The sequence below is a fragment of the Protopterus annectens genome, chromosome 4.part0 (assembly GCF_019279795.1).
Source record: "Protopterus annectens isolate FY-2018-M chromosome 4.part0, PAN1.0, whole genome shotgun sequence".
Classification (NCBI taxonomy): Eukaryota; Metazoa; Chordata; order Ceratodontiformes; family Protopteridae; genus Protopterus; species Protopterus annectens.
The window spans coordinates 1,847,975,504-1,847,997,747 of NC_056733.1; positions in this window are offsets into that span (position 1 = coordinate 1,847,975,504).

The following is a 22,244-nucleotide window of genomic DNA, read 5'->3' on the forward strand; positions in this document are numbered from 1 at the left end:
ACAGGTTTCATCATTTGCACAGGGTGTGTTGTTGGTTTGCCAGAGGCCTACATTGAGCCATACAATCGACATGTCTGTGTGAGTGTGTGTGTGAGGGCCAAGAGTACTGTTATGGGCCAATGTGGATGTAATGTGTGCGGGTATGTGTTTGCCCTAGGTGTCTGGTTTATGTGTGTGTGTCTGCATGCCCACAGTTCCACAATGTGGCTGCTATATACGGGGATTTGTGGGACAGCTACAGACTGTACCTGGCAGGCTTTACAGACCTCTGTCTCTGGCCACAGATATGGGACCTGTGCCTGGCAGGGGTGCTACAGACAGTATCAGGTACTAATCTAGACTGGGTACTATCCTCAGAGGTTGACATATGTACACTGGATCCAGGTCCCTGCTGGAACTGGCCAGAGCCACTTGCACGTGGTATTCTAGGATGGTCTATGGACAGCCCACCCCCAACATTGCTGGGTCTGGTACTTGCACTACGGGAGCAGCTATGACTTGATGGACATCCACGGCAACTGCCAGCTGATTATGTTGCTGGCATACATCCACATCGACTTCTCAACTGTCCCGCACTGTCCTGACACATGGACATGACATTGTGAAGGACATCTAATGTCTCACCCCAACATCTATCAATGACCTCAGTGTAATTACGGATGGCACCTGCTAGGTCATGGATACTGTCATTTAAAGATGTGTTATGAGCCCTCTGTGCCCTTAGTCCCTGTCTGGTGTACCGGTCCATACATGCCTGTGACTCCATGACAGCCTGGAACATGCATGTGATTGTAAGAGTTGCAGCACGTCTGCCAGGGGCATGATGTCCAGCAGTGCTCTGATGAGAACCCCTGGACATCTGCCTATGTGGTACCATTCCAGACATCTGGCTATGGCTGCTGTGTCCTGATGCATGTGCCATATATACCACACTGTCCTGGCCATTGCTGACTGTACACAGTCCCTCTGCTAAGGGCATTGGTGATGATGGATGTACAGGCAGTATGACTGTGTCCATGGATGGGGTGGAGACTTGTGTACTGTCAATTGGTGGCCGAACAACAGACCCTGACAAAACTGTGCCTCAACACACCTATCCTCATTATCACTATTTGTGTCAGTGATATCAGGTTCCCTGCTGCACTGAACCAGCCCATCCTCAGCACCTCTGAGAGTAAAATAGGAAACACACTTTAAGACCTGTACATGATGTCAGAACACATGAACACATGCACACATGCACACATGAACACATGAACACATGCACACATGCACAAATGAACACATGCACACATGCACACATGAACACATGCACACATGAACACATGAACACATGCACACATGCACACATGCAAAAATGCACACAGATACACTCCTCACTAAAGGAGACACACACACACCACCAGCAATCTCAGAACATACTCAATAGCAGTTGATAGTGGGGTACAGTATCACAAGCCAAACAGTCATATCACACATGTCAGCATGCAGGACATGTGTTGCTCAACAGCATGCAGTGCGAGTGTAGACAGTCCTTGTTACTAACAGTATACATGGCTTTGATGCATGTGTTTTGTTGTTTGGTGATTGGCCTCCCCCTGGAATGCAATGTATACATGGACACAACATTGCTGTGCAAGTATTAAAAACTCTTTAATGTACTGTGCACCATCACTCACAGTTATGCATACCATGGCTGGATGTGTATCTGTGTGTCACATAGATATCCACTTCTGATTAGAGCCTCTGTGTCTTTAGCAAATAATTGTGGACACAGTTTTAACTCATGCATGATGTGTATACACACAAGATCAGGGGTGCATGTATAACTGATGGAATACCATTGGTCCACATAGCCAATGTACAGTAGTTATGGTGAGTGTAGATCATATTGTGGACATGCCAGTGTCATCCATGACATGGCATGCTAAAACACAAATGCATATTTAAACATCACACATACCCAATATGTGTCATATGATCTAGCCACTCAATAGCATTACAAGACATATATGTGTCAGTTGTGCAAATGGTGATTGGTATGCATATTGTTTATAGGTGCATATGTTTGAACACACACAGCATTGAGGTGTATAGCAATGAAAGCTATGTGTAGTACTGTGGTTACAATAACTGGATGGGGTGTAGTACCATAAGCCATCATCATGAAGCATCATGTGGTCACTTAAGGCTACAAATGTGTCCCAAACCAGCACCTATCATGCTGTACCAGAACTGCACTACCATGGCTACATTCACCATTTCACAGCCAGTCGTTACATGGGTTTGTAAGGAGGCAATATAAGGAACATTGCCTAAAATAAATGTGTTGTGTATTGAAGTGTGTTTCACTGCCCAATGATAGGCCTCTACCCCTCAGGTATATTATGTGTGCTGTGTGGATGACATTTGGGATACTGGAGTGTGACTTTACAGAGGGTTTGTGAATACTTCATGTGTAGCATGTTGACATAGTTGTGTATGTTGTGTGCATGCGTATCAACTCTGCCTATCCAATGGTCACTACAGTGTAGCCACATTTGTTTGAGATGGTCTGTGTATTGCATGTGTTTGAGACAGCAAATCACATTACTGAGATGCGCGTAGTCTCACAGCAAACATGCACAGCATGCATTATGCGTAGGTGTGTTACATGTGTACATGGCCTACACCTTAACTATGACATGCACTTTTTGTTTGCAATAATAAATGTAGAACACACTCACCAACATGTGTCCGCTGCCTTGCTGTCACACCAGAGGGGCCCACATGGATATGAGACAGTTTGTCAGTGTCGACAACTGTGGCATTGCTACTGTGGGTTTGCAATCTTACAGTAGTACAACAGTTTACATTCACAGGTCTACAGATTATGTTCCAAATGATCAGTATTGCACAACAACAGGCTCCACATCTTCTAACTACACAGTATACATCTCACATATGCATGATCTACCAATAGAGGTAACAGTAGTCTACAGATATGCCATGTTACCTGCACGCTCCATGTGTTCTTGCTGGGTGGCCCCAACCTCCATCAAGGTAAATGTCTGCTGTTGTTGTTGGGCAGGTGCCACCAGGCTCAGGAGCAGCTCCTCCACTCTGGTGAGGGGGGGTGGATGTTAACCCCACCACCTGTTGCAAGCTGTTGTCTACGGACATCAGAAGCATGCTGCCGGACATGTCTAAGTAAATCACTGCAGTGATGGCGTACTGCTCATATGTCCGGTTATGCATGCCTATGTCATTTACCATCTGGAGAACATCTTGCCACAGTGCAGTATGGTCATGCTGGTCTTGGCTAGTTCTCAAGAATAGTAGGCTGTAGTGCTGAATCAGACAGCTGGTAATAATGTCATCCTCAGCACTACTGTAGCTGGGATTACGATGGTAGGCCATGATCCCTGGAAGACAAAGAAAAAATATGTCTGAGGAAGTCATATGGCACACTTAACATTATCCAGTACAGATATCACTGAACTGCCATATATAGCAACCTATTAGCTGACTGAGATTAAACACTTTCATTACCACTTATCAGTGCTCACCCCACAACTGCTTGAAAGTGCCTGGCATGCTGTATATAATAAACCATGTTCTGCACAGCAACAAAATAAAATCAGTATATAAGACTATACAACAGTACATGGCACACTGTATGCGACACGATGCACCACCTAGTCACAGAAGATATAGATCAAGCAAATGCATAAAGAAATATGTCATCCATTGCAATGTTTGTAAAGTCCAGTTACAGTATTACCATTATACCACACAACTTGTTGATGGCAAACCCGTGGCCAAAATATGTGCACAATTGTGGATATAGGTGGCATACTGCTGTAGTAAACTATAAATGTTGCTAGATACGCAGTAATATTTTCTAACACACATATGACAGAGGACATGTTACAGGCATACCACACACACATCAGGCATAATTACAAGACACAAAGGTATGGCAACCCAGATAAGCTTTACGTGTGTACCATACAGTATTGTGTGTCAGTACTTACAAAACCTTAAGCCTGAGGAATGTAATCTGTGAGGACTACAGGGACCACACAAAACAGTGGTTCCAAGCAATGTGGACATACACAATACTTTGCTGTTTAGGCCTGCAGCTTCAAGTAGTACTACAATTCATACAGGATTTGGATTCAACATCAGTAACAATCAATAAGCATACATATAGTGCTTTAGCCTCCAATGACACACCTCAGTTAACACCAAGGGACTACATCAAACTGTATGCTATAGTGCTTTATCTGCCTAGCAACAGCATACACAGCTTTAGCTGGGATCAAAGCAAGGACACATAATACCATGACAGAAACAGTTTCCCACTAAGCTATCCCACAAATATACATCTTTGACACATTCACCAACACGTTGACCATCACACTCAGTCAACTTTACATAGAATCTATTGCAACAAGTAGATGTGGGTGTGTATGACTATATATGACTCTCTCTCTCTCTCTATATATATATATATATATATATATATATATATATATATATATATATACACACACATCCATTGGTGTACATATACATATACATATAGGCACATATACTGTCCACCTTTCATGGTGGGAATATCAATTATACAAAGGATGTGAGGTATACAGTAATGTAATAATATCGCACAGTCTTGTGAGAAATACATTGAAAGTGTTCTCAGCCAAGGTAGCTTTAGCAGGCCTCACTGGCTGCAATATTGCAAACTGAACAAAACACACACAGTGTTTAACCACCACATGTCATATACCAGCACTGTATGCTGTCTTGTTTGTCACACACTAAAACCTACATACAAATATGCACATAACAACCTTCACCAACATATATATATATATATGTCCACCCTTCACAAACAGTTGCAATATGTCCCTTGCTCTATGCACATATACAGATGTCAATATATATGACACATATATATCTCTCCGTATTGGTGTGCCATACACACACAAGGTCCACACTGTTGTAAGTCCCTGGACCTCACATCTGAACTGTTGGGTCTTGCTGCAACATGAACAGGTGGCACATGTGAACACACAGTAACATTATAGGGAGTATATAGCTACAAATGCTAGATTAGCATACTAGCCTGGTACAGCAGTTGCCAATGCTAAGCTAAACTTTAATATGACTATCGTGCGTGTGTTACTCTGTCACAACCATGTTTATATAAATGTTTGTGCTAATACCCCAAACAGCCATTGTCCACACTACTGTACAGAACACAGATAACATGGATCAGATGTTTGACATTTAATGCTGAGCTACGTATTTCACAGTTATGTCCTACTGCACACAGCTACACACTGAATTTTCCATGGCAGTAGTTAAGCAGGACATCTGTGCATAGATACGTACTGCTGCCACATATGAATGGTTCATATTATGTAGAGTACTCTTCAAAAACATCTACTGCATGCCAGTAAATACATATCTGTTACATACCTTTCCTTTGTATGAGTTGGTATTATTTATTTTCCGTTTTCCTTTTGCTTTTCACTATCTCTCTCTCTCTCTCTCTCTCTCTCAGTCTCTTCAATAGTGATTGAGTTTGTGGGCAGCAATTACAGCCTGCTTTTATAGGTATTTGCACATGCGCATGTGATGGTCTCTGCACCAATTGGTTGCCACCATTTGCTAATTGCATGCAGCCTGCTGTGTGGTAATTGCAGTAATCACTGTCATAGCAACCCAATGCTATAAATTGCTTACTCAGGTAGGCGTAGCCCTTTCAGCTTTCCAAAATGGGGATCATGCTTGTTTGCTGTGGGCATCATTGTTTAAGTCAGAAGGTTGATATAGTTCTTATATCTGAAGCCAGGGGTGTAGCCAGTGATTTGAATGTTGTACTCAGACCTGAATGTTGCTGCTTCCAGTACACACTTGTCAGTGTAGAATTGTACTCACCCCTCCAAATGCTAACACAAGATACATGGGAGTATGTACTTTCTTTTCTAATTATACAATTAACTGCCATACAAAAGTAGTTATTGAGATGTATTCTTTTGGCACATGAACTGTTTGTGAACTGTTATACAGTGAATATTAATTTACTCACTTCTGAACAGTTTGTGCTTTTTTAGTGTTGACATTAGCACAGGCTGCTCAATAAAACAGGACAAATTTCAGTACTGAGTATGCCTACCTACATCCCTGGTAGACCCTGAACACACAGGTATATTGTACATTTGGGTAGGGGTGCAGAAGTACAGAGAGCATTATGGATTATTGTGTGAATTTTATCTTGCTGGACTTAAAGGGTTGCAGTGTACCTGTTAGTTTATCAAGGCAAGTAGTATGTCTGCGTCGCTCCCAACTCTGGACCTATCCAGATGGTAGCCAGAGGTTAGCCTGTTATTCTTTGTCTGTGCATCACACCGGTCTTTTCAGCACTGGAACAATGGCATTGTCACAGTTGGTTGCTACCAGTACATGGCTACATCCCTTGGTATTTCAGTGTTGTACTCCTACATAAGGGTATGCTTCTGGAACTCCTTCCAAAGCTATTTGCACAGTGTGCAACAGCAGAAAAGCTGATGTGCCTGTGTGTTTCTGTCTCTGCCAGGCCTCTCAAACACTCAGGTACATATTTGAACAGACTCAGGGAAAAGTAGGGAAAAGTGAGGTACACCTTTAAAATATTAGAGACATTAAGTTGAGACTTTGAGAGAACCAGAGCATATGGATTAATACACCTTTTCTGATGTACAAGCAGTGTCTAACTCTTACTTATTGTCATTATTCATTAAGTGTAATTCCCCACCTTTCTACCTAATGTCAGTACTTTTCAGAGGGATTCAGAGGGACACAGCTAAAATTTGTTTGAAAATCAGGGACATGCCTGAAAATTAGTCACAGTTGGGAAGTATGGCCTCTGCCCTTATCAGATATTCCAGTGTTTGTCCTGCTATAATACTGTGTGAGGGTTGCAAAGTGCTGCTGTAACATTATTTCCTGCTAGAATGGCTGGGTCTCTTTTCACAGTCATGTAATGCAATTCCACAACAACTGCTGGTAAAGATCCACAGAACAAGATTTGTGCTATGGCATTCCTATTTTTCTTTACATTCACTCATTCTGATGCATGATATATGTATTTCAGCACCAGCTTTTTGCATGTCTACCATGGCTTAGTGGTACTTCATGCAGTCTAGTGTGTACAAGGTCCGGGGTTCGAGACTGACAGAGGTGTTTTATTTTGCTGCTGAGCAGAACAAGGGCCCTGACATACAGAGCGACTAAGGCACTTTTAAGCAGTTGTAAGCGGGTTTGTGCGGGTTTGCGCAATGCTTAGCAATGCTTAGCTAAGCGCACACAGGCGCAAACCTGCTAACTACTGCTTAAAAGTGCTTACTCCCGCTAACTCCCATGCTCATTTCTTTGAAAGAAAATAAAATGGGGAGATAGGAAAGTGGTGAAAAAGGGGCACAAAGAGGGAAAGACAGTAGGGAAAACAGCTCAGAATGTGCAGGACAGTTATAGGGAAGGTCCATAGCTGCCCATTTCTTTAAGAGTAACAGCTGTGCATATGCAATAAATTTGGTGGGAAATATGAAACCTTCAACCCCTGTGAGAGGGTGAGGACAACAAAGTATGTTGTACTGCCAATTAAATATCAGTTTATGTGTCCAGTGGACATGTGTGCAAAATAGGCAGCTATGTATGGGGTGTCATTTTTTTGGGGGAGCAGATTGCCCTTTTTTTCTTTTTTTTTCAGGTGAGAGTGGAATGTGGGGTAGGGGAAGTAGGTATATTTGGGGAGGTAGGTTGGGGAGGTAAACAGACAAGACAAACAGGGCACATACAGTTGCGGAATATGACCCATGTGGTGGGTGAACACCACTGACGGGGAAGGATGTTTGGAAATCACAAGCCCATGAGCCCATAGATGGCAACAGTGGAATTGAGATCCCCACCCATGGGCAGTCACCACTGCACTTTTACAGCCCAGAGGGTGGCTGTACTGGGGGCTGTGTAGGAGGGGCAGGCTCACCCATGAGTCACACCACTTGTGCCTCAAGCTGTCATAGAAGATCAGCGACAGAATGCTCGATTTCCCTACACACCACAGCCCGGACTGTTTGGAGAGTGATAGGTGGCCCTCCTCTACCCACGCTTACATGGGGGGATGAGCCCCATCCCCTGCAGTGCTTCCACCCAAAGGTGGCACAGGGTCAATGGAGGAGGAGGTCCCAGGCTGGGCACTGGACCTGCTGGTGCCAGGTGCCATCGCCAGCTGAGGTGGGACAGGTGGGTCCGCTGGGACCGGCCTTCCCATACGTTCTATGTTTAGGAGGATTTAATGAAAATATGGATTAGTAACAGTCAACAGCATTCCCAATTAGTTATAACAGCATGCAGAAGTATTCCCATTAACCCAAAACACCAGAGTTCCAACAGTTGAACAGCAAGCATGACACATGCATATATGGAACAACAGTGGACATTACAACAGCATGCAGGTTTAATTGATGGTAACAGGCAACCAATACTGTGCACATGCATCAAAATAAATGCAGATATTTATAAACCAATAGGACATATGTCCCAACAAATGTTTTGAGATTAGACATACCCATTGAGGTGTGGAATTGCATTTTTTATGCACATACAGTAGGGTGGAAAATGATAGCTCCATTAACAACTTATATATCCTTCTAGTTTACACTACATTCCTATTAACTGCAGTTATATGTCCTCTACATGTATTATTACACTACACAATTGCCCTTAAATCGTGAAATGGGTTTTGCTAGATCTTTATATACATGGGCTGTATCTGGCATACAAACTGTCCGGGATGCAGATGTTACTGCTACATATTTTGTGAGTTGCTCAGACACACTACTGCTGAGATGGTACACTGACAGCTCTACTTTCCTATACTTATCTAGATATGTTTAGGTGAAATTATTAGTTATATGTTAACAGATTCCTACATTTCTGCCAGCACAATGACATTTCTGGGGAACACAATACCAAGCTACTCATGTGCCAGATTAACCTGTACATGCTGGGCATGAACCAACAGTTGAGGACTGTAAATATGCTTAAAAGCTACTGGCACTCCCTTCATTCACTTTATGTGGGCCTATCCAACTGTGTGTTAACAGCGCTTAATACAACAGTACTATTTCTATAATGTAAGAGTATAACAACATATCAAAGAAAATGACACAGACACACTCCAGGAATTATACCTTTATTAAAGACTTAAAACACTTTTCTAGAGGCTCTCTCATTTATTTTATATAACAGTACATGCAGAATAATTATTAGAGAGTTATTATACCTTTATTTATTGTGTTAAAACACTTTTTTCAGGCTCTCTCATTTATTTTACATAACAGTACAAGCAGAATAATTACTAACCTGCCTGGTGATGCAGCCTTAGCAGCCTATCTGCATAGGCTTGCTGATTCGCAGCATGGACACCTGCAGCTGTGAAGTAAATGAAGTGATATTGAGATATACCTATACATAGTATACACTAGAATAGCAATTCTTGCATACTTAATTCCATGGCTACTTACTTAGTAGTGGGGCATTTTCCATCTCACGGGCCTCCTGGTTCCACTGGTCCAGTTGATCTGCCTTGTGTCTCTTCAGGTCTGCGTGGTGGTGTCTGACCTGGTCACCAGTCCGAGGGACACCTGTGGCACTGGTAAGTTCATGAGCTAGACAGTCCCAGGCTTCCGCTTTGTATTGGGTGCCCTGGTACTGGCTCCGCAGGAGTCTATCCTCATGATTATGGACAAGGAGCCAAACCATTGCTTTTGACTCCTCAATGCCCCAACATTGTGCTCGAAAACGAGAGCCCTTTCCAGCACCGGCCATTGCTGCCTGCAGATGGAAGCTACAACCAGTTATGGCAAGTATTCCCGCCTATGGAGCTTAAATATGCATCATTTCCCGCACTTATTTGTGATTGGCCAGTTTTGAAAAAACTCAGCTGAAGGTACACCTGCTTAGCAATGGGTAAACTTCCATTGATATGTATGTGTGTGGTGAAAGTGCATGCTTATGAAAAGCTGTCATGGCTTAGTGGTTCAGTACTGTGATTATGGTGCACAGTATAGGCCTGTCATTGCTTTTTATTTTACTACTGGCCAAACCAGCTAGGAGGTGTGGCTGTGTTTTACCGACTTTGCTCAACCTTGCCCGACGTTGCTATATGTTGCTCTACGTTGCCCGATGTTGCTCTACATTGGCCAGCATTGCCTGAAGTTGTGCTGGTTAGAGTGGTGCGCAGCTACGCGCAAACATCTTCTGTTCACGCTCGTTTGCGTGATGTGCAGCTCCGCGCAAAGCTATTGCGCTAGTTAAAGCAGTGCTCAGCTATGAGCAATTATATTTAAATATGCTTAATACTGGTAAACTTTGCTTAGCAGTGCTTCACATTGCTTAAGATACATTACTTATGCATCCATCAGTATACATAACCATTTCACTTTCTTATATATATATATATATATATATATATATATATATATATATATATATATATATATATATATATATATATAATTTATTCACTACTACATAGGCCATTACAATGCTTTTTACTAAAATTTAAATGATAAATGTCAGGAATTATTTTTATATACAGATTTCCAACAGAAAATAGAAAGGGTAGTGGTGGGACTTGAACTGGGAATGCCTCCTCTTTGTGAGAAGGCTCTACCACTATGCTATCACTATTTTGTTTAATTTGCATATAAGTTTCTTATTATCCTCTTCGATGTCTATACTGCTAACTGTAGCTAAGCAATGGGCAAACCTGCGCAAATACAGGCAGCTATATCAGGAATAATAAAAAAAAAATAAAGTTTTACATTTTATAATTATACAGGGGTTTAGAATGTGGGAGAGTGTAGTGTTAGGTATGTACACATTTGAGAGGACTCGCTCATGTAGGTTGACATTTCCCAATTGAGAGACTTGCAGGGGCATGCCGTGTTAGCCTTAGAGTTGAGGCAGCGTGCCCTCATTAATATGCATGGCGTGCTGCCATCTTACTCTTAGACTGCCGTTTCCGTGTAAGACTAATCTAGTCTTACACGGAGGATTAGTGAATCCTGGAGTCGATGTTTTCAAATACCCAGGGTTAAATCATACATGCTCAATAGCTTGCATTCTAAAACTAAGAAATTTGATGACCTGGTATTTTTATCTTTAGAATGTTATTTTTACCTTTAGAATGTACATTTTGCATAAACTAATGTACTTTAGGGACATACAGTTTTTTGGTAATTTTAGATTTTATCCTATATCTGTATTTAAACATTTTTATAAGCTGTGTTTTAATTATATGTTGTTTGATTGTTTTCTAAGTCCCACTGAACCTTTTTAAACATCTGACCATCATGTGCTTATTTGCTAACTATTTAAATGTGGTGTATCAGTTTTGTTGAACAGTCTGAAGAAGTGGGTGTATGCGTGCCCACGAAAGTGTTTACTGTTACAATAAATTCTTGTTTGTACCTTCTAACCTTGGCTATTTTTTTGTTTTTATAGTAGTTCTACAGTTTGTTTGTAGTGGCATATGAATAGTCTTGGGTGAATGTGCATGTGCTTGAATGTATGTCTGCCTAGGTGGTCATAGTAGGAAATTAGTTTAGTGGATCATTAGAGAAGGTGTGTGTGGGTATGTGTGTGTGTGTGTGTGTGTGTGTGTGTGTGTGTGTGTGTGTGTGTGTGTGTGTGTGTGTGTGTGTGTGTGTGTGTGTGTGTCTGAATGCCTGTGTATGTGCATCTAGGGAAGTGATAGCTGCAATACTTTTGAACTCATCAAACACAAACAAAGCCTTTAAAACTGTCCCATCAGATTTCACACTCAAACAAAATAACACATATGTATACAAGTGGACCAAACAAAACATACAAAAACTATACATACTTTGTAGACTCTATTTATTCAAAAAGGTAAGCTAAATACATGTTTATAGTCTTTTATTATCCTCTATTTTATTTGCCTTTTTATAATCAGACTGTATTTTATTTTTTGGAAAATGCAATGCTTGCCTTATTTTTATGTTGATGAAAAGTTCTAATACATGTCATATTAAAAAAGAAAAACATAAAAGTGGTCTACAGCTTTGGAAGAGTTCCCAGAATATCAAAACCTCTAACAACCAAGAATGAAAAGCCAAAACATATAATAACTAAACTTTAAGGTTACAAAGAAAATTCAACTTGTACTCTATGCTGGCAGGCAAAGAAACTTAGAAATATATTAAATTGTCACTCAGAATTGGATGAGATCATTCAAAAGCTTTCCTAGAACAAAGATTACCATTCAACAGCATAGCAAAGAGGTATATAGCAGAGAAATAAAGTATGTATTAAAATATCCTGTTACATTAAGCTGCAAAGTATGAAATACCAGAAGTTGCAAGTGCATGTTTAAAATAAGAATTATGCAAGCTACAGTAAATCACGTTTTTGCAGTTCATCATTGTTTCAAAGGTAAAATATGCACACAGCTTTATGATATGAGAAAAATAAAAGCTACAAAGCTTCCACTGAAGAAATCAACTCCATTGCAAATTAAAGTGCACTTCACTTTCAAGATAAGGAAACTATTTAAAATCCAGGTCCATTTCACCAAAACTGAAACTCCTGCTCTTCAAACGATGTACAAAGTAAAAGAACTTCATCTGAAATAGACTTTATTATTATGTCAAATCAAATCTCTACAGGAAGAGAAAAGATAAGGCAGAGTTTACTCATTTCTGTCACATTGGACACATGTAGGTACTTCCAAAGATGTCTACTCCTCCTTTAAATCCCTGGGGAAACCAGAGATGAGGCAGACTAACCTGCCTTCAAGGGGAATGGGAGGGGCTATTAGAGACAATATCCTTGACAGTCCAGAGGGGAAGCAGAATAATATGCCTACAGGGGAATGCATGAGACCACTTAATGGACAATATTCCTGACAAAAGAAAGTAACAAAAGTCATTTTACTACTATATTCTACAGCACTTGGGCCTGTTTCAGACATATACAGAAGAATGATAAGGAATAAGAACTACTTCTGATAGCTCACAGATTCAAAAAAGAAAAAAATAACCTGGGATTCAGTAAACTCCATGTAGGCTTCGCACAAAACATACACAGAGTTTACATGTGTGAGCAGTGATACTTGATGAGTGGTAGCACTAATTACCTATTCATGCCACGCACTGTCTTTAAACATAAATAGGTCCAGTTTTGTGACTGGCAACAGTGTTGCCGGCCAGGAAACCATGTAAAGCAAGACAGATAGAAAACCTGTTTACCTCAGACCACAGTACATTAGCAGGATTGTGTGGAATGTCACAATGACTACCAGGGATTAGCATATAGTTATGTATCTGGTCCAAACACAGTAGAGGACAGTGTATACTGAGCAGAGTATTGTGAAATCCCATTCCAGACATTCTGTACAGAAGTTATATAAATGATCTGCAAGGGTACATGGACTGCCATGGTAAATAAACACTCAGGGGAAGTGCGTGTGTATTGATTATGGACACAGAGAGGAACTGTAGGAATGAACACAGGGAAAGAGGACAGGTGAAACAACCTAATGTACAGCTGATGAGGGCATGCCAATGGAAAACAGTTATACAAGCAACTGCTCAATGAAAATGTGTATTATGTGACTGTCAGACAAGGTGACATAACAATGGGGAAGATGTCCTTATGAGATAAGTAGCCTTACATGAACAATGAAGAGGACATCTATCAGGGATGTTATATATAATTGGCTGCATATTGTAAAGTTGTGCAAACTGATTTGCCTGAATATGAGTGCAATATCACCAGAGGCTTCCAGCAAATGTTACACAGGAAAAGGCTCATGGACAACGATAAAAGAAGCATTAGTCATGGGCAATATCAGAATAATACCACCAGTAATCCCATAACACATGTAATTTTGAGTGATCAGAGATAGTTCTGCACACACACACACACACACACACACACACACACACACACACACACACACACACACACACATACACACACTTGTACAACTGTTATGACATGCATCCACTCTATGAGGGTAGTCATGTACACTGTCCTGACATTGTAACATCCACTGGGGGTGTTAGGATGGAAGCTGATATACATGTATATGACATTATGATCAATACAGGCTAATTCACTGGTGTGCATGGCATATACATGGTTCCACAATACTACAATCTTGAGTTTCAGAATATCAAGTTCAGAATCTCTAGATCTTGGAATCTCGAAATTAAGAGCTCCCACAAAAAAGCAGTCAACACATCACAAAACATGTTTTTGCAGGGGGGCAAGACCCCTTGCACCCCCTACACCCCCCACTACTTAAATATACTAACTCCGAGATTGCACTACAGTGAGGAAAACTGAAATCTCCCGTTCTGAGCTATTTGCGGATCTTCTTCAGGATTTCAAAGTTTTAAAACTTCGATCATATGGTCTTCGATCATATGAATTTCAAAGTTTTAAGCTTTGAAATTCTGTAGGTGACCCAAACACACACACACACACACACACACATATATATATATATATATATATATATATATATATATATATATGACACTGTCACAAATGTTACCCATGACATCAATGTTGTTAAACAGCTATGTATGTACTCTGTGCATCTGAATCAGAGCAGGTATTACACATACATCTGGTGTAACAACTTGATAGGGGTTCCACACCTTCAGAAGGTAATGTTTATGCGACAATAAGAATACCTAGGTATGGTCAATAAGATGTGTGACAAGTCACTGTGGGAAAAGTGGTAGACTTCAGATATACATCAGTGGAAAATATGCAGGGAGGTACAAGAAGAAGAGTGCCTTGTACTCAGTTATTGGTGTGATGTATGCTGTGAACTATGGAAATATTATGGCCTGTCATGTGGATGTCCTTCATGTACTCAGCAGTTGCATTACATACAAGGGTGCAGTCAGCACTGTGACCACATGCTGGTGTACGTTCCACATACCATTTATCCAGGACACAGGTCACATACCTATCAGTCTGATTATAGGGTGTGATGTCTACATTATCCTTGGTTTGATGTTTTTTTTTTTTCATGAAGTAACAAATATCCCCATGTACTTATTTCATTGCAGGTGTTGTCATGACTGTAGTATCAATCTTTGGTGTGTGCTGATACTGTCTGCATTATACTAATATTATGGTTGGAGTTAATGATTGCTCGCAATCTGTAGTTCTTCAGACAGCTGTTTGAATACAGGATGTGTATGTCATTTGTGATGTCTGTGACTTAAATAATGGACAGTAAAGGGCCTTGCCGACAGCCCCGATGTATGGACCTGATCAGTAGACCTGAGATATAGGTAATTTCACATATTTCAACATATTTAGATGCCATGTATGCAATACAGTGGTCTACCCACTTGGTACTATAGATATTTATGTCTACATCTGACAGTGTTGAGTGAATACCTAACTGCGGATTTGTGTCAAATGCCTTGGGCTTATCATGTTCAAAAGGATCATAGTGTTGTCATCATGCATGCCATCGATGACCTCTTTGAGGAGATCTGCCAGATGTAACAGACATGATGTAGCATTAACAACTCACACAGGTCTGTTGCACATAGCCAGGATATTATTAATGTCCATTTAGCAAAGGACCAAGATGACATGTTGGTCTACCTCACAGATGAGGAGAGTCAGGATGTGTCTATACATGCATGCATCGGGTACTGCCTCATCCCCCCAAATCAGATGCATGTTGATGTACACTCTTCTACAGGAACATAGTCTGTGTGGAGGGTGTGTTGAAGTGTGTGTTTAACCTTGTCAGGAAGATTTATCTGTTGAGTCATGCTATAGGTGATCTGTGAAGTTGGCACAGCACATTGATTCTGTGTGATAGGCCTGAGTGAAGGTAAGACAGTGCATACTGCCTATATTGACCTGGCCTAGGGTTTGGACACAATCCTCCATGCAAGTATCATTGAGAAACTCTCCCGGCTGGGAAATTAACCCTTACATAATTAGATTTATTTATTTATTTTGTTTTCCATTTGTTTACTGGGTTACTCCAACTGGACACAAGGTGATCATTTTCGGTGGAGGCCTGGGGAGAAAAGCTCCAGATACATAGTAAAAAAATATAAAAAAATAATAAAAAAATTATATAAACATAGTTATTCTGTGCAAAGAGCATAGACTATATAAAATGTATAAAATCAGAGTTTTACAAATGATGCAGCATACAGTGGATAGAATATTGAGAAACACATTAAACAAGATATTATACAACAATGGGTTATAGATTTAGATATAGATGGGTAACCAATTGGCTCACCAACAGAACACATATTGTGACAGTTGGTGAATCAACCTATACCAATAGAGCTGTCACCACTGGCATTCCCCAGGGTTCAGCGCTTGGCTATTTACTGTTTGGAATCTATTTCATGACAGTTCAGGATATAGTATATGGCCTTTGGCTTACCGAATTTGTTGATTCTTGCATATTGGGTGCAATCATTGAGGCCACCATAGATGATAATCTAATACAGGAGGAGCTAACACAGACAAATGATTGGTGACAAAGCCACATGGTAAACAAAAACATACAAAAATGTGTCTTTATTTTGGTCTTCTGCAAAGTGGAATTCCCTACTAATTACAACATTGACAACACTCCCGCTATGCTGAAACCCAGTGATGCAAGACCTGGGAACACATGTAGATAGCAATCTGAACTTTGACCACCAAGTCTCCATGCTGTTATTGAAAGCCTGTGTTGTGCACATCATAAGTCACACCATCATATTCAGATCTGTGGATTATATAACAGCACTGTATTTGAACTTCATCAGAACACTAATAGAGTGTAATGTTCCCTTTTGCATATACCTCACCAGACACGTGCAGCAGCTGGATAGCCCACAGGGATTTCTCAACAAGAAAACACAGGGCCTACAAACAAAGCCATGCCATGATGTATGTGGACAGACTGAAAGCCATGCCACTGCAATCTTTATCGTATAGAATGAGGTGACTTCGGCCTGGCCTCCACGCAAATTTCTGACCCTGCCTTGGAGAGAATAGTGCACATCCACAAATCCCTCGTAGATTGGAGAATGTAAGGTGAAACTCCAATGGCAAAAGAAACACATCAGATGACTCCTTGTTTTTATCTCTGATTATGCCTTTACTGAAGGCTAAAGTGCTTGGAAATTAAATTATACTTGTTTATTTAGCTGTGTTGTTTCCAGTCCATTCATTTCAATTGTGGTCTGTTGGAGGAGTCTGGTGAGTTTCTTTTGTCACTGCAGTTTCACATCCACAAATCAGATATAGCTGATGACATCAACAGTGTCTGGTGAGGATAAATGATAATAGCAGTGTCCCACATGCTGGTGTAAAAGATTCATTGTAATGTCAAGCAAGTGCACAAACACCCACACCCCAGTTGACTGCAGTGAGAACAGAACCATACCTATCTAAGGTATAGGGACAACAGAACTCTGTATTTAAGATGAGTGCTGTAACTCAAGTCTGCCTTTAAGTGTCTCAGTCAACACTTTATAGTTGATGACATCAGCAGTGTCTGGTAAGGAGAATATGGTAATCAGTGTCCCACATGCTGGTGTAAAAGGTTCTCCATAATGTCAAGCAAGCGCACACACACACACCCACACACACACACACACACACACACACACACACACACACACACACACACACACACACACACACACACACACACACCATTTGACTGGAGTGAGAACAGAACCCCTACAAGGTGCACAGACTACAGAACTCTGTTTTTAAGGCAAGGGCCACAGCTGAAGTCTGACTTGGAGTGTCATAGACAACACTTTCTAAGTGATGACATCAGCAATGTCTGGTGAGGAGAATATGGTAATAGCAGTATCCCACATGCTGGTGCAAAAAGTTCTCTATAATGTCAAGCAAGTGCACAAACACACACAACCCAGTTGACTGCAGTGGAACAGATTGCCCTACCTAAGTACACAGACTAGAGAACTCAGTACATTATGCAAGTACCACATCACAAGTTTATATAAGGCCACAGGACAACCTGTAGTGGATGACATCAGCATTAGATGTTGGAAGACCTGCATGAAATAGATGTGTAGGCATATGCAAGTGTTAAAATACTGTCAACCCATGGGATTGGAGTGGTAACTATAAGATACACACTTATGTTCTTCAGACTAAATAGACGCACTCATATACCCCCCACACCGACAGTTGACTGCAGTGAGAACAGAGTCCCCTACCTACCTAAGTACACAGACTACAGAGCTCAGTACATTACGCAAACACCACAGCATGTCTGGATTTTACAAGGCTGCAGGACAACTTATAGTGGATGACATCAGCAGTGGAAATTGGAGAGAAGATGCTGGTAGGGCTGCATAGGATCAAAGGTTCAATGTTTCATAGGAGGTTACTAGACTAATGGTTCTAGGGCCTTTACAAGTCTAGCTGAGTAAAACCCCATGTACCATTATTGATCAAAGTTAGATGGTCATTGTTAGCAGAGAGATTTTTTGATCAGCACTGACTGCCCCTGTTATGAGGCACATAGGTCCGGGCCCTGGGGTGAATTCATGGTCAGCCATCCAGTTGTCAAGGTTGCACTTCAATATGGTCATTGAGGAGCTCTGCTTCACATGGAGTGGGAGCCTATTCCAGAGGAGTGGCAATCATTACGTCAAGTCTGAGACTGCTCTATAGGCCAGACACAAGCTGCTTCTCAGCAGCTTGTATACTACTGAGTACAGTAACAGGGTTTTCAGTCTTTCCATGTGTGTCATATTTTGGATACCCTGGATTCTCTTGCTCAGAATCGTCTGTGGTCTTTCCAGTTGCTATAGGTGTTTGGTGATGTACATACATAAAGGAGCATTGTCCTCAATTAGTGGTCTGATAAGGGTAGATTACAGATGAGCTTTGACTTCCCTGGTCTTGGATGTGATAGCCTTGTGCGATCACAATCAGAATGTGAGGTGTACAATCTAGAATGCCTTTCTTAATATTATGGACACATGGTGATCAAAGTTTAGCTTGCTGTCAACCTGTGTTCCCAAGCCTTGTACCACTGAGTTTGAGCTTAGAGGGCTGCTATCTATATGATAATTGGTAGGGGCTACTTCTTTGCCAAATGGGGACAATGAAGCATTTTTTTACATTAAGTTTCAGTCCATGAGTTTGGCACCAAACCACCGTGTAGTTAAGCAGTGTCTGTGTCAACCCTTTCTGTAATATATTAACATCATTGGGGCACTCTGTATGAATATATGAATATATGCAGTTTAGAGTAATCTGCAAACTTGGTAAGCTACAGGCCATCTACCTTTGCCTGGACTTCAGAAAAATAGTTTCCAAACAGTAGAGGGTCCAGCACAGATCTTTGTGGTTCTCCACTGGTAACTGCTCAAGTGGTGGAGGTGGACTCCCAAGCTTTGACAGTGTGCATTCTGTTGATGAGCTAGTTGATTACCCATGAAGTAATGCATGGGTTAATTCACAGCATTTCAGTGACATTCTCAAAGAAGTCCACTAGGTTTACTAAGCAAGATCTACCACTGACAAAACCAAACTGGGTCAGGTCAAGAGTTTTGAAGGTCATCTATGTCCTTGTGGATAAGGTGCATGATGTTTCTTTCCATAGCCTTGCAGATAAGGTTGGTTAGGCGTATAGGTTGATAGTTCCCAGGGTCAGTTGATGGATATGTAGGCATGTTCAACTGTGAAGATAGTTCTAGTTCTGCATGTCACCAGGTTGAATTGCATTGCATATCACACAACATTTATTAATTTATGTAGTGTAGTTGATATATTTGTGGTGAAGTACTGAGTGTCCAGGGCTGCAGTGCATGGGGGGAGGTAACACATGGCTGCATTGTAAATATGTAACATATTGTTAAAACCTTCAGTTTGTTATGCTTTCACATGTATTTTCATGGCATAAAGAGTGAATTGACAGTAAATAGCACTAATACATGCTAATAGTGACTTGACATAGTGCGGCAGTGAGCAGCAAATTTGTGCGATGTTTGGCAAAGTGTTTGCACATGCGAGATGCAGATTTCCATTACTTTCCCTGTGTGTGCATAGTTAAGCAGTGTGCAAATGAGAGCTTCATTGCTAAAATTCCGAGAGTTAGTATTGGGTGTATGAAACACACTTGCTACTTAGCTGACTGGCAACATGTGTAAATGCATTAACACATTTCTTTTTGAGCCCAGATATAACTGGGTTTAACTCCAAGTGTATCTAACACTTTTAAATAAACAGTGATAATGCAATGAAACTAATTCTTTATAGTACATGTGTTGCTGTGTGTTGGCATAGTGCAGCAGGGGTTAAGTGACATTGCACAGAGGTAACCACAGAATTGTAGAGACTCTCACCATCACTTGGCATTGGTGTGAGATACCAAATTTTGCACAAACACAGAGGCCAAAAAGTAAAGGGGTCCATTGTTTTTTTCTGGTTCTTATGTGTGTTGTGTGTGATTCTATTCTGTCCAGATTATAGGTGGTAAAATGGGGTAGATAGGAAAGTGGTGAGATGGGTAGCAAGCTGGGAGAGGAGCAAAGGGAAAGCAATACAGGAATGTGCAGGAGGGTGGTAGGAAAGAACCATAGCTATCTATTTCTTCAACAGTAAAAACTAAAAATATGTGCAGAATATTAGCTGAATTTGGACTGTCACCTCCAGAGAGAGGGGTGACAACAACATAATCAGGTTCTATAGCCAACTGGATTGAATCAAGTATGTCAAGAAGGCATGTGTGAGAAAAAAAGAGCTATGTATGGGATGATATATATATATATATATATATATATATATATATATATATATATATATATATATATATATATATATATATATATATATATATATATATATATATTTTTTTTTTTTTTTTTGTGGGACAGGTGCCCATTCTTTTTTTAATTCAGTAAAAGAGGAATGAATGCTGGGTAAGGGACAAAGATATTTCTGGGTCAGGTAAGCTGGGTAATTTTGGCAGCAAATGCAAACAAACAAGGCAAGAATCAGGGACAGTGAGGGACATAAAAGGTTGACCGTGACTGGGGTGAGGGAAGGGATAACACAGGCTCATGCTTGTCAAACATGGAGACAGTATGAATCTAGTCCTCACCCACAGGATTGGCATCACTGTCTCCTTACTCTGCTGGCAGCTGGAGTGCTTGATGTCTTCTCCTCCTATGTATCATGAGGGAGAGCAGCCTCTCTATCTGGCAATGGCATACACCAGTGGTGCGGTGCACAGCCTTACTCACCAACCCTGGCATCTCTTGGTGAGTGGTGAAATCCCCACATCTGCCACTGCTCCAGGTGGGTATCACAGCACCAACTGCAGGGGAAGTGCTACCTGAGGGTGCAGGTAGTGCAGGGGAAGCAGACACAGTGCTGCCAGGTTGGGTCTCATATGTTCTGGGATCGATGCTGGAGCTGGTGGAGTGAGGCCAGGCTGCTCTACTGAGGCTGGCCTACCTCACTGTGCTGTGAAGCATTTATTGATTTGGTACTGATGGAAGACATGGACATATTTTGTCAACACATAATAGAAAATAAAAAAGAGATAAGGGTTAGGGTGAGAGGAAAAAAGAGATAAAATTAGTACCATCATATGTGACATACAATGCATTAATACAATTATACAACTATTTTATCTTAAGTATTACATTTAAGTATACAACCTAACAGCTACACACTATAACTCCAGATTGCTGAAAGTAGTCCTTGAAATATGCATATATTGCACATATGCTTGGTCCAATTATACAGATTACAGTTAAATAACACCACAAAAATAGGTGTGAACCTCTTGGGTTTTAGATCCTGAGTGATGCCTGCCTGGAGGGAAGGAATAACCAATTTTACAATGCCTTTCACTCTTGATCCTAAACGGTGAACAGAATTCCACGTGTAGTCGGTGGTGGAGCTAGCTCTAAAAAGAGCTGTTTTAGCCCTGTGGGCAGCTGCAGCTCTATGTAGAGCTGTTACAGATCTCTATGAGCTCTGAGAAGAGCTGTTTTGTGTTCTGAATGCCCTTTTGGGCAGATGCGGTAGTTCTAAAAAGAACTGTTTTGTTTGGTTCACCGAAGCTGTGTCTGTGCCTCCGGCTGGTCTTACCGGAGCTGATACAGATTTCTGTGAGCTCTGAGGAAGGCCGATTT